Genomic DNA, 14,159 nt, shown 5'->3' with positions numbered 1-14,159 from the left:
CTGTCTTTTTTTTTTTCTTCTTCTTTAGATACTAAGAAGTTCTTCCTAATTCCTAGCTGGTCTGTGTCCACTTTAATAATCATGTTCTTGGCCAGGCATGGTGGCTCATGCCTGTAACCCAACACTTTGGGAGGCCGCAGGAGGCAGATCATCTGAGGTCAGGAGTTCAAGACTAGCCTGACCAACATGGAGAAACCCCGTCTCTACTAAAAATACAAAAAAATTAACCGGGTGTGATGGCACATGCCTGTAATCCCAGCTACTCAGGAGGCTGAGGCAGGAGAATCACCTGATCCCAGGATGCAGAGGTTACAGTGAGCCGAGATCGCGCCATTGCACTCCAGCCTGGGCAACAAAAGCGAAACTCCGTCTCAAGAAAAATAAAATCATGTTCTTGCATTGTATCCTTTTTATTTTTTTGGAGACAGGTACAGGGTCTTGCTTTGTTGCCCCAAGTTGGAGTGCAATGGCATGATCATAGATCACTGTAACCGCAAACTCCTGGGCTCAAGTACCCCTCCTGGCTTAGCTTTCTCAGTCGTGGAGTATCCTTTTTTTTCCCCCAAGCATTGTAAACTTACCCCCCAGACTCCACTCTTTAAATCCTTGTCTGGACACTAGGGCCTTTTCATTGTGTTAGGGAGACTCAGAAAAGGAAAATTTATAAAAGACCAGTTTTCCCTGATGGCTAAACAATTAGTGGTGTAATTGGTACCAAAGAATTGCAGCCTATGAGACACAAGGTGCTGACTAAAGCCAAGCAAATAGTTTCTTTATTCTTCCTAGCTTAGGAAAGTGGATATGAAGGGAAGGATGTTAACTGTCTCAGGATACGTTGTGGGCATTTGCCTTTGACGGAAGGACCTCCTAGGATGAGGGAAGGAGAGGTGGTGCTGACAGCAAGCAGGCGAAGAGGACCCAACAGCTGGCTGCTCCTCATCCCTCAGAGAATGACATGGAAAGAGAGCAAATAATTTCAAAATATCTGGAAAAACATTTAGACAGCACAGACAATTTATTTGGAACCTCCGTATCAGGAAATTGCTTCTCTAATGCAATGACTTACTACTGAAAAGAAAGAAAAAAGTCTCTTATGTTTGCAAAATGCACTTTGCACAGTGCCTCAAACTTAGACCTCGCGGTCTAATGAGAATGTGGCTCATTAAATTTCTCACAGGGAGGAAAGGGACCCAGGAAGTGTCCCCCAGATCTGGTTCACAGCCTAAGGAGAAAACGCCTATGCCTTACTATCAAAGGGTATAAGAAAATAGCATTAATCTCCATTGTCCTGATTAATCACTCCTAAAGGTATAAACAGAAAATTCAGGCCCATTACCACCCTCCTAGGAGTGCCAGCATATTTTACAGTCCACAAAATCCTGCGCGAATCTCCCTTCCCCGTTCACACCTCAGAGACACAAGAGTAAGCCAAGTTATTTGAACCATGATTTGCTATTCATATATATCAAAGCGCTTTCATGTTCTCACAAAACTTGAGCCCCTGAAAGTAAGATTTGTGCCCTGCCAGGAAAACTGGCTTTAATGTATCCCCACTACTGCTATTGAGTAAACTCTTCAGAAGAGCCATCAAGTCTTAAGAAATCAGACATAGCAGAGCCCCTACGGAATGAAAACACATTTCCCCCTAACCAGGATTCACCTGCACTTCAGGCTGAGACTGTTTTCCTAGGGCTCAATACCCACTCCTGCCTGGCGAGGTATCTTTCCTCCCAAGCGCCCTCAACACCTTTTACACATCTGCCATGATACGTAACTTCTTGTTCTGAAATTGTCTAATGATATATTTGTCTCTCCCCAATTACACCACACTGTCCTTGAGCAGGAAACAGAATCTTTTTCGGTTTTATTAGGTTGGTGCAAAAGTAATTGCGGTTGTGCACTGCAATTACTTCTGCACCAACATAATAGTTTCCCAGTGCTTACAATACATAGTAGGTGCTAGTTAATATTTGTTGAATGGAATGGAATTGAATTCATCTGAGCCAGTTTCCTGCCCAGCCTGGAATGGCACTGGGACAGGTGCCATACAAGGCTCCACACCCAGCTATGGTGCCATTCTGGTGAGCTTTAGGAAGCTATTCCCTATGGCAGATATCATTACTGGACAACCCAGGAATCATAAAAGTTGCCACCTGGATCAGCAGAAACAATAAAAACATACATCCCTTTCTATAAAGTACCCTAAGCTCTTCAGGGGAGAGAAGGATGTGTTTGGTTCAAGGTTTTTACAAAGAAGATGGTGTATTAGCCAGCCCAGTAGAACCTCACAAATAGGACAGGACTTTACTACATGGCATATACTTTTTTAAAAAAACAAACTTTTTAATTTAGAAAAGTTTTAGATTTACAGAAAAATTGCAAATATAGTACAGCGAGTTCCCAACTGTTCTGCACCAGTTTCCCTTTCATTGACATCTTACATTAGCATGGTTCATTTGCCACAATTAATGAGCCAATACTGATGCATTATGATTAACTATATTTACATTTCCTTAGGTTTTACCTGGTGTCCTTTTTCTGTTCCAGGATCCCATCCAGGATACTATGTTACAAATAATTCTCATGTCTCTTCTTGGTGGTGACACTTTCTCAGGTTTTCCTTGTTCTTGATGACTGTGACAGTTTTAAGGAGTGCTGGTCAGGTATTTTGTAGGATGCCCCTCAACTGGGATTTGTTTGAAGCTTTTTTTTTTTTTTTTTTTTTTTTGAGACGGAGTCTCGCTCTGTCGCCCAGGCTGGAGTGCAGTGGCCAGATCTCAGCTCACTGCAAGCTCCGCCTCCCGGGTTCACGCCATTCTCCTGCCTCAGCCTCCCAAGTAGCTGGGACTACAGGCGCCCGCCAGGTCGCCCGGCTAGTTTTTTTTTTTTTTGTATTTTAGTAGAGACGGGGTTTTGTTAACCAGGATGGTCTTGATCTCCTGACCTCGTGATCCGCCCGTCTCGGCCTCCCAAAGTGCTGGGATTACAGGCTTGAGCCACCGCGCCCGGCCGAAGCTTTTCTTATATTAGACTACATTATGGGTTTAAGGGACGAAGATTACGGAAGTAAAAGTCCTGGAGAACTGGCCTTGGAGTCACGAGCCAGAGGCTCTCCTGGGCGTTTGATAGTGAGCTGAAATGAAGGAAAGACCAACCAAAAGCAACAAGCCTCTGGCATGGAAGACAGAACAACCTGGGTAGCTGATGCAGTGGAAGACATCACCTGAGGGATTTTATTATCTTTTGTGAGTAATGAAAGACTGGCATGTGGAATAACAAGATTGAAATATGACCACAGTCAAAGGCACTTGAGCAAAGAAACACACCCAGGCCCTTCTGAGTGGTTGAGCCTTGAAAAGTAAAGACAGATAGTGGACAGTTTTTAAATATGAGACAAGAGTAGTGGGTGGTGGCTAGGACCATGGAGTCACCTGGCTCTGCCACCACCCCTCCTGGTGACTTTGAATAGGTCACTCCACCGTTTGTGCCTCAGGGTGATTATCTTTAAAAGGCAAATACAACAGTACCTTGCAACGTTTTGTGAGGATTAAGTAGGATGATATCAGTAAGCACTTAAAATGGTGCCTTGCCTATAATGAGTGCTTAAAAAATATTAGCTATTATTATTAAATTAAGATGTGAGCAGAGCTCACTGGGGAGTCATCCTAAAGTTAAGACCCAAAGGCTCAGAGGCTTTTAAATAAATTAGCTGGGGGAAAAATAGATTTCTTGAAAAAATTCAGGAAATTTCCCTTTAAAAAAACAAACAAAAAGACTTAGTTACAACCCCCACACACGTGCTGGCAGGTGGAGCCAATCACAGCAGGAGAGGGCAGATGCCTGGAGTTTCTCAGGAGCATGGCTCAGACCTCCTCATGTGTTATCCCACATGATTTAAATTTAGAATCCTATTCAGAGGACAATTAACCAAAACTAAGTATACTGTACTCTCTAGGGTCACGAACTAGAACCAAGCCAACTTGGCCTTTATTGGAACAGTGAACCTGGGACTCCAGATCTTGAACCAGCCAGCAAATGACCTGTTGACTCAAGCAAGTTTCGACTTTCACCCTCATCTCAGAGCTCTGGTAAGGATTAGAACAACTCAAGTATCCTTACAGAATGACTTGTAATCTGCAAAGTGCTTTTAATTGAGAAGTATGATGTGTTATGTGTTTCGTTATGCTCTTTACCCAGGTCTTTCATCTCTGAAGAAGACGATGGGAAACAAATGTGATTTCTCCTCTTCATACTCCTTTTCTCATTTATTCTGCGGGTGTTATATTATAGGTGGTACAAGTGAATAATAACAATAGAGGATTCACTGAGCCTTTAGTCTGTGTTGGCTACAATTCTAAGCTCTTTACATATATTAGCTCATTTAATCCTTATAACAGGTCTCTGAGTCAATACTGTTACCGGGTCCATTTTTACAGATGAGTAAACTGAGGTATAGAGAAATGAGTTGCTAAAAGTCTCATAGCTATAACATGGCTATATTAGTTGTGATTAGGCTTGGTTGTATGTAAGAGAAAACTCAAATAACATGGTTTAATCAATTAATCAAGTTATAGTATAATTGTCTCTGGAGTAAATGAAGATAGAAGGTAGGTGGTCAACAGTTGGAATGGAAGCTCCACCATCCTGAGATTCAGGCTCCTCCCTCTTTCCTCTCCAGCCATTTTAGTGAATGACTTCTATCCTCAGCTTCTCCTCAGTAGTCCAAGATGGTGGTTGGATGCCAGGTATCAGAATGGTATTTCAGTTAGAAGGAAAGGAAAGAGAGGGCAAAATGGCTCTTCCAGAAGCTGGACAAAAAAACTTCCATTGATACCTCATTGGTCAACCCTTTCTGCAAAGAAAGCTGCAAAACAGCTTTTCCTTTTTTTTAAGTTGGGCACATTTCTTAAAGTTCTGTTACAACGAAGGAGGAAACATGAATGAATATTGAGCCCATGTACCATAAAATACAGTTTCTTGGACTACAACTGTGGTGTTGGTTGGCAGGTGAAGACATAACTGTGTCACTGTATTTATTTCCCACTAGGAATAGTCATTTAGAAAATATAAATAAGATGGTGCACATAATTTTAAAAATTAGAACCTTAGTAAAGCTTCCAGGTTTCCCTTAAGCACAACTGATTTATAATTAAGAAAATTCTTTAACTTCGTAGTATTTAAATGGTTATTTGAGACTCTTGAATTTAAGAGTAAAGGAAAGGCAAAGTGGTGTTTGGCGAAAATTATTTTTCTCCTTATTTTTATTCTGAAATTTTAATCTGAAGCTTTTCTCCCCACAAGGCATTATTCTCAGGTTTCTCTTTCAAAATATTCAGTACTAAAGTTTTTATTTGTCTTCTAAATAAAACAAAGGAAAACAATATTTGAATTAGATGGTTAGATAGTTTTAGTTGGATTATAGTATACCAGATTGTAGCTAACACTTTTCTTTTGACCTCAGTTTCTCCCATTGTAAAGTAAGTATATTTATTCATTTGTTCATTTATTCATTGAGTAAACACTTTTTGGACTCAATATGTGTTAGATATTAATACTTGATATTTGATAGTCATTTTTGTTTCATTGTTAACCAAAAAATGGGATAATATGTAACAAATTATTTAAAGTTTGTTACTCTTACTCAATGAGTAGTTTTACAGTTAAATAAAAGTGTTTCTTTTCATAAAGATAAACCAAATTTGTCTTAAGAGAATACTGAAAAGAAAGGTAAAATTCCTTTTGAATTACATGAAATTCAAATAGTTCAAATAAAAATATTTTATATTATAAATCTTTAAAGATAAGCATATTGGAAGGAAAACATCAACAATTTTCCTTTTCAAGAGTAAACAAATGCCTTGTGAAACACAAAGAAGTTCTCCCCTAGCGAGCTGGTGAAATGCTAGAATAGATATATTTGCAGAAAATATGCTTATCACTTACATTAATGTATCCATATTATTTCTCTAACGGAATATTTATAAATATTGCTACTGCATTCCAGAAATGTGTTGAGAAGAAAATCATAGTAGAAGATTCTTCTGCAACGGAAAATACAATAAAAATATTTCCCCTGATAGCATTCAAAACCATGCATGTCACAGTAAATGAAGAAGTATAAATTCAGAAAAAGAGCCTCAGGCTGTGGCTGGGCTGTTGCGGGTTATATTTGGTCTCTTATTGATTCTGATTACCTTCTGACCCCTAGACAAGCCTTTCCAACTATTGAGCTCTTCATCTTTGTTTGCCAGAGTGCACAGCCGACAGAGCTGTGGGAGGAACTTCAGAACACCTAGGAGCTGCAGAGCGCCAGTCAGAGATGTGCTTAAATGTTGTGGGCATTGGGGAAAGGAGCCACAAAAGTGGTTTGAGTCCTTAAAATAGAGTATATTCATGAATACTTCAAATCACAAAACACACAGAAGCCTCCATTTCGACTATGGATTCAGAAAAGAAGTTAATGAAGTAAAGCAGAGTCCATGAGAAGGGAAACATAAGAACACTAAGACTTAGAAAAAGGTAGTTCTCTAGGAGAAGAATATGGTAGTTATTTTTTTTTTAGGCAGAAAATCAGTTAATAAATACAATTCTCAACCTACTTTCCCCTTTGTGGCCGTGGTTTTACTCAGAAAAAGGTGATTTAAAAACAAATGACCAGGCGCAGTGACTCACACCTGTAATCCCAGCACTTTGGGAGGCTGAGGCGGGGGGATCACGAGGTCAGGAGTTCGAGACCAGCCTGACCAACATGGTGAAACCCTGTCTCTACTAAAAATACAAAAATTAGCCGGGAGTGGTGGCAGCCATCTGTAATCCCAGCCACTCAGGAGGCTGAGGCAGGAGAACCGGTTGAACCTGGGAGGCAGAGGTTGCAGTGAGCCAAGATCATGCCACTGCACTCCAGCCTGGGTGACCCAGTGAGACTCCATCTCAAATAAATAAATAAACAAATAAATAAACAAACAAACAAATCACAGCTCCCCTCCTGGCATTGGCTGATCAGTGTGTAATTTAGGGACAGATGAAAAGATGCCAGCCTCTCTGCCAAGAACTTGTCCTTCCTGCTCCTCAAAGTCAATGTTATTTGTGTGTGTGTGTGTGTACGTATAGATGTGTGTATACATGTGATGTGTATAGAATCCTTTCTTAGCACCTTTTTTCTACTTTGTGAATTTCTTCCCAGATATTTTCCTCTTTTTGGTAGAGCTAGAACAACAGTGCTCAAGCTCTACCAAATACTCAGTTTAATCAATAAGTCAGTAGCATATATTGGTGTTATTAACATTTTAAATTTCAATTTAATGGAGATAAGAGCTGTGCCTTTTATTGAGAAACACTAGCACAGCAAGACGATTTTTAAAATATATGTTAGTGGCAAAATAGAAAAATAGACCTGATTTATCATTTTGCTAGAGCCAATGAACTCCATGTTTGATCATCAGACAGTAGCCAACCCTATACTAATTACTACCTCCTAATATACCCTATCTCCTCACTCACTGCCCCTAAAAGTAATAATCGAACTGAATCTGAGATGCTATAAAGTATCCCTCTTCCTCTCTCTAGCTTGCCTCCCTCTATACCCACAAAATAAGCAATCTTCTAAAATAAAGAACAACAGGATGATAGCTCTTAGGGTCAGCCTAATAAGAAATTTCATGTAATCCCAGCACTTTGGGAGGCCGAGATGGGCGGATCACGAGGTCAGGAGATCGAGACCATCCTGGCTAACACGGTGAAACCCCGCCTCTACTAAAAAATACAAAAAACTAGCCGGGGAGGTGGCGGGCGCCTGTAGTCCCAGCTACTTGGGAGGCTGAGGCAGGAGAATGGCATAAACCCGGGAGGCGGAGCTTGCAGTGAGCTGAGATCCGGCCACTGCACTCCAGCCTGGGCGACAGAGCGAGACTCCATCTCAAAAAAAAAAAAAAAAAAATTTCATTTATTTTTGGTTTAGAACATTTCAAAGCAGCAACTAGGGACCTTCAGGATGGTAAAAAACGTTGATGCTTAGCTATGAGGCATTAGGAAAGAGGAGTAATACAAAGTGGATCTTTGCCCCAGGATGATGACTGCGGTATGACTAGAAGGTTCGTCATCCTCTCAAAGAGCAAACTTTTATGGCAGTAACACAACCAGGCATGAGTGTATTAGAAGCAGATCAAAGAAACTAAAAACAGAGAAAGTGATTAAATTATTTATGATGATGATGCAGCTGTATTGATCAGAGGTAGCTTTCTCTCTCAACCCTACCTTCCTTGTACCTATAGAAGCTGTCATCACCTAACAATTTTTGACCTAATGTGAAAGTGTGGGGGTTGATGGAGAGAGAAGTGGGGAGAGGGAGTGGGTGAATAGCTAGTCAGGACCTTACTTAAGAGAACACTGGTTATCCAATATAGTTCTACCATATCTAATGACAAACAAACTGATGATCTCCACATATCTCATTTCCTAGGAAAGAAATGGTGTATCATTTCACTGTGTACCCTGCAGGGAAATAAAGGTTCTGCCCTACCTACCAAGATCATATTGCCTTAGCACCAAAAAGCCCAGTACGAAATAAAAGCTTTCAAAACACAGCATGGTATTAAAAGGACATTTATATTTTAAGAGTCTTGTTTGTTTACTGTTGAATCTCCATTGCCTGACACTGCCAGGCACACAGTAGCTGGTCACTTATATTTAATGGACTATTTAATGAATGAATACTATTGGCACATTGGGATTCCATAGATCTAGTTGAGATTCAGGCACAGAGGACCATGAAGGCCATGTGCTCAACAGCCTGACTTAGGAGGCCACTGGCTCCTGTGATAGCCTGGGCTGGCCATCCTAGGCTTCTTCCTGGGCAAAGTCTTGCTTGCTAGAGAAATATCATCCCCTGGAATGAGGATGGACTTACGATATGTGCACACTGTTCTAATTCTACCATTTGAGCAACTCTAAGACAAAGAGTGATCCATTGTTGTGACACAAACAATCCCAAAGAATTTTGTTGCTCTCTTTGGGCCAAAGATTGTGTGTAATAAATTTCTGGAGAAAACACACTGTTAAGCCTGGGCATGGAGGATCATGCCTGTGATCCCAGCACTTTGGGAGGCCTAGGCTGGAGGAACCAAGGTTCCTGTTTGAGCCCAGGAGTTCAAGACCAGCCTAAGCAACATAGTGAGACCCCTATATCTACAAAAAAAGGAAAAACTAGCTGGGTGTGGTGGCATGTACCTGTAGTCCCAGCTACTCAGGAAGCTGAGGTGGGAGGACAGCTTGAGCCCAGGAAGTGGAGGTTGCAGTGAGCTATAACTGCACCACTGCACTCAACCTGGGCAATAGAGCAAGACCCTGTCAAAAAAAAAAAAAAAAAAAAAAGAGAGAGAGAGAGCAATAATCAACTTTAACTGACATTTGTAGAATACTTCACCCAACAACAGCAGAATATACACTCTTTTTAAGCACACATGGACTATCATCCAAAATAGGTAATATTCTCGGCCATGGGTTAGTAAATTAGAGCCCAAGGGCCAGCTGCCTAGTTTTTTTTTTTTTTTTTTAACCATTTTTAAGTGCTCAATTGAGTGGCATTAATTATATTCAAAATGTTGTGCAAATGTTACCACTATCTATACCCAAAACTTTTTCGTCACTCCCAATGTAAACTCTATCCATTAAACAATCCATTCCAGAATCTCTCCAGCCCCTCTACTTTCTGTCTGTATGAGTTTATCTGTTCTAGATATTTCATATAAGTAGAACTATACAATATTTATCCTTTTATTTCTGGCTTATTTCACTTAGCATAATGTTTTCAATGTTCATCCATATTGTAGCATATGTTAAAACTTCATTACATGTTATGGCTGAAAAATATTCCATTATATGTATATATATTTTGTTTATCCATCTATTGACAGACACTTGAGTTGTTTCTACCTTTTGATTATTGTGAAAAATGTAGCAATGAATTACAAGTATCTGTTTGAGTCCCTGTTATCAACTTGTTTGTGTATATAACTAGGAGTGGACTTGCTGAGTCATATGGTAATTCAAAGCTCTAAGAATTCTAAGAGGGTTCCAATTTCTCCATATTGTCATTAATACTTGTTATTCTCTCTGTTTTTGATTCTAGCCATTCTAGCGAGTATGAGGTAGTATCTTATTGTGGTTTTGATTTGCATTTTCCTAATGACTAATAACGTCGAGCATCTTTTCATGTGCTTATTCAGCTGCCTATTTGCATATATAAATGTTTATTGAAACATGTCCACATTCATTTGTGCACCTATTTGTGGACCTATTGTCAATAGTCCCTTTCATCCTGTAACAGCAGAGTTGTGTAGTGATATAGTTTGGATATATGTCCCCTCCTGTTAAAATGTGATCCCCAGTGTTGGAGGTGAGGTCTAGTTGGAGCTATTTTGGTAATGAAGGTGGATCCTGCATGAATATCTTGGTGCTGTCCTCATGGTAATGAGTTAAGTTCTTGTTCTATTAGTTCTCATGAGAACGGACTGTTAAAACGAGCATGACATCCCTCTCCTTTCTTTCTTGCTCCCTCTTGCCCATCTGACATGCCAGCTTCCCTTCACCTTCTGCCATAAGTGAAATCTTCTTGAAGCCTTACTGGAAGCATATGCTGGCACCATGCTTCCTGTAAAGTCTGCAGAACCATGAACCAAATAAACCTCTTTTCCTTATAAATTATCCAGCCCCAGGTGATCTTTTGTAGCAACACAGACTAAGACAAGTAGTAACAGAAATTATATGGCTTCAAGTCTACAATGTTCATTAATATCTTACCCTTTAAGAAAAGTTGCTGACTTCCACATTAGACCACTGAAAAGCTGAATATATTTAAAATATTAAAATCATTCAAAGGATGATCTTTGCTCAAAACAGAATTGGATTAGAAATCAACACACAAATAGAAAATGTAAATGATTTGGAAATTTGAAATAATTTGGAAATTAACACATTTGTAAATAACCCATGGGTCAAAGAAAAAAATCACAATAGGAAATTTTAAAATATTTCTAACTTAATTTAAAAACATATCAAAAGTCATGGAATGTAGCCAAACCAATCAGTACTTAATGGTGAAAGAATGAATGCTTTTTCCCCAAGATTGGGAATAAGGCAACGATGCCCACACTTGCTGCATGCATTCAATGGAGGTTCTACTGGAGGTTCTAACCAGAGCAATAAGGCAAGAAAAATAAAGGCATACAGATTGGAAAGGAAGAAATAAAATTGTCTTTAATTACAGATGATATTATAAGGAATCTGAAAATAAAATCTAGAATTGATAAGTGAATTTTGCCCCATTGTAAAACACAACCTTATGCAAAAATCAGTTGTTTCTATATAACAGTAATTAACAATCCAAAAAATGACATTAAGAAGTCAATTTCATTCACAATAATATTAAAAGGAGTACCTTGCAATATGTAATACAATAAGTACAATATCTGAACACTAAAAGTGATAGAACATTGCTGGAAAAAATTAAAGAAAATCTTAATAAATGAATATTCCAGTATTGTAAAACCAAATTATGAGATGGTGTTACAAATCCATAATTTAATAAAAATAAGCAGTACACTGACAATTAGTGAATTTTATGGTATATAAATTTTACCTCAATAAAGCTTATTTAAAAAATAAGATTTTTTTTAAAAATGATCTTTTTGAGTACAGGTATCAGTCAGATTTTAGGTTTACGTTTTGAAATAAAAAACTAAGACAATGTGAGATTTTATTAAGAGTAAGATATTTTAGGTCAGTCTCTAACTCTTAAAAGCTGAACATTCATCATCATAGATTTTAAATTCAAAACCTTCAAAATACAATTTATGTGTCATCATTAAAAGAAAACTTCGATTGTGTATTTTGTTGATGTTATTTGTTAAAGCTATTATGTATTATGCTGGTTACCATCAGAAGGAGAAAATAGAATGTTGTGAATCTCTATAAGTTATACTTATTTCAATAATTGGCATGGCAATAGAGCAGTTGAAGAATTTTCTCCATTTGATGAAAGTTGGCAATTAGCAGATTTTCCACAGCAAGGGACCCTTTAATATTGCTGGTCTTCTCAGTGTGAAAAATTCACACATCACATAATCCCTCTATTAAATATCTTCCTCTTAGGTGGGGAAGTCCCCTGTGAAGCAGTATCTGTCATGTTAATTTTATTCTTATTTTTAGAGAAATATGAATTAACATTTTTCTTAATTTTGGTTCTTTTAGGGAATGAAGTTTTAAATTTACATGATTTTAATCTTTTTTTTAGAAGAAAGGGAAATAAGAAAGCAACTTTTATTTGGTGCCTATTAACAGTCTGACCCTCTGTCTTTGAAGTGCATGCATAGAATTTCAGAAGACATTTAAATGCTGTCTTCATTTTGTATGCCTGTCTTCTCTGAAAGGTCTTTAATGCTCCAGAGTGCTCTTCACACCATGACAATCAAGAGTGGTAAATACCACCAGGTACTGGAGTAAATAAATGCTCAGGACCCAACTTACATTTTCTAAAACTCTTGCCCCCACCACTTTCTTGGTCTTGGGTAGGAATCTAGGCGACCGATAAGGATATTTTCCCTGGAATATTTTCTAGTAGCAAGTGATCAGGTGGATAGCACTTTTTTAACAGCAGTTTTTTTCAGGGAGGACAATGGCAGCTAATGCTGCCAGATGGCAAAGGGATCCTCAGACCAGAGATCTTAGGGTTCAGAACAGGAAGGGGTTAGAGACCATTTAGTCAAAAGCAGTCATTTTATAGAAGAGAAAACTGAAACTCTGGAAGTTGAATGGACTCACTCAGGTTAGTAGAAACTAACAACTTTCTACCTGGTATCTGTCCCCTCTTCTTCCTTACGAACAAATCCTTGATTTTGTTTAGAGTGGCAATGTTCCCAGAACAAAATAATCACCTCCCCAGCCTTCCTTGGAGCTAGGGGTGCATATTACCCATTTCTCACAAAGGTGTAAGTGGAGGTCACTGGATGGGGCTGGGGGAAGCTTTCTAAGGGGTAACAAATGCCTTGTGTGCTCTTTTGTCTCTCTCCCTCCTGCTTGTAATGCAGACATAAGATTAGTTGTTCAGCTCAAACACTGTGGTTTTTAATCAGGAGCCAGAATCCATTCTGGGTGTGAAAAAATGTTCACTTTTAGAGCAATATCTCTTTCTGGTAATCCATCAAGTGTTGCTAACAGTAGCCAAGAACCCATTTATGGATGCTACAGACCTTAATTGAATTCTACTAGTTTTCCTGTGGACGCAAAGAGTATACACGAAGTTCTACAGAACTTAAGAGGGACAAGAAGCTTCCAGCTGTATATCCAAGAAGCATTATGATTGTGTCTTGCCTCCTACAGAGCCCTAACTGTGAACATCAGCATGTTAACTTTTGCTGCTTGTTCTAAGAGGTTTTCAGCACCAGCTCATAAAGGAAAGTAACACACTGAAGAAGCCAAGTTCTGGTAGAACAACAGTTACAGAGCAACACTATTGGAGCTTTACGGAGAGGTGTGTTGAAAAAAGAATGTGTATACTTCTGGATTTCTGGACCAGAGTGGAGAAATTAGAAAATGAGAAAAGAAAGAGGCAAAGAAGAAAAACCCCCATGTCTCTTTAAGCCTGCAAAACTCTTATACACGTACCTGTAAAATAGGTCATTTCGACACACCACCCTGCCCACTGTTGCTGAGTGCAATGCAGACTCTGCCAACTTGCTTAAGGAAAGTGGTTTCACGAACCTTGTAGTAAATCTTATTCGTGTCTAATCTAATTATTGCTGGCAGCTTTTTTTCTTTTCTCTTTTGTAAAGAAAAAAATCAAGCCTTTAATCGCAAAGACTGCCTAGAGCAGAGTGATAGACTGGGACTGACTTTGTTCAGCCAAGTTTTCTTCTGAAGAGAAGCAAAGATGTGGTACGGTCTGAGGCCATTTCGGCTGCAGCCTCCTAGGGAAGCTGCTGTTATAAAAAGAAGTATAGAAATATAAGAAGCATGCACTGAACGCTTTAACTCAACCAACGGAACAAATAATTTAAAAAGTGGGCTTGTGGTCACTAAAGGTGAGAGTGTCCAGGAACCTGGCTGACTATTTTTTTTTCCTTTTCTTTTCTTTCCTCTTCCTCTTCTTATTTCTTCTTTTTATT

The 14,159-nt window shown here is 39.0% G+C and overlaps 1 long non-coding RNA gene across 1 annotated transcript; it reads left to right on the top strand.

Moving 5' to 3' along the window:
* Positions 1 to 2,955: 2,955 nt before the first annotated feature.
* LOC108524202 (uncharacterized) lies at positions 2,956 to 6,656 on the top strand. The gene is made up of 3 exons (XR_001884000.1): positions 2,956 to 3,245; positions 3,956 to 4,088; positions 4,198 to 6,656. It is a non-coding gene; the product is annotated as an uncharacterized LOC108524202 (long non-coding RNA).
* The last annotated feature ends 7,503 nt before the right edge of the window (positions 6,657 to 14,159 follow it).

The sequence above is a fragment of the Rhinopithecus bieti genome, unplaced genomic scaffold, assembly GCF_001698545.2.
Source record: "Rhinopithecus bieti isolate Rb0 unplaced genomic scaffold, ASM169854v2 scaffold_79719, whole genome shotgun sequence".
Lineage (NCBI taxonomy): Eukaryota > Metazoa > Chordata > Mammalia > Primates > Cercopithecidae > Rhinopithecus > Rhinopithecus bieti.
Note: the sequence above shows the minus strand (reverse complement) of the source record. Positions and strands in the feature narration are given on the sequence as shown.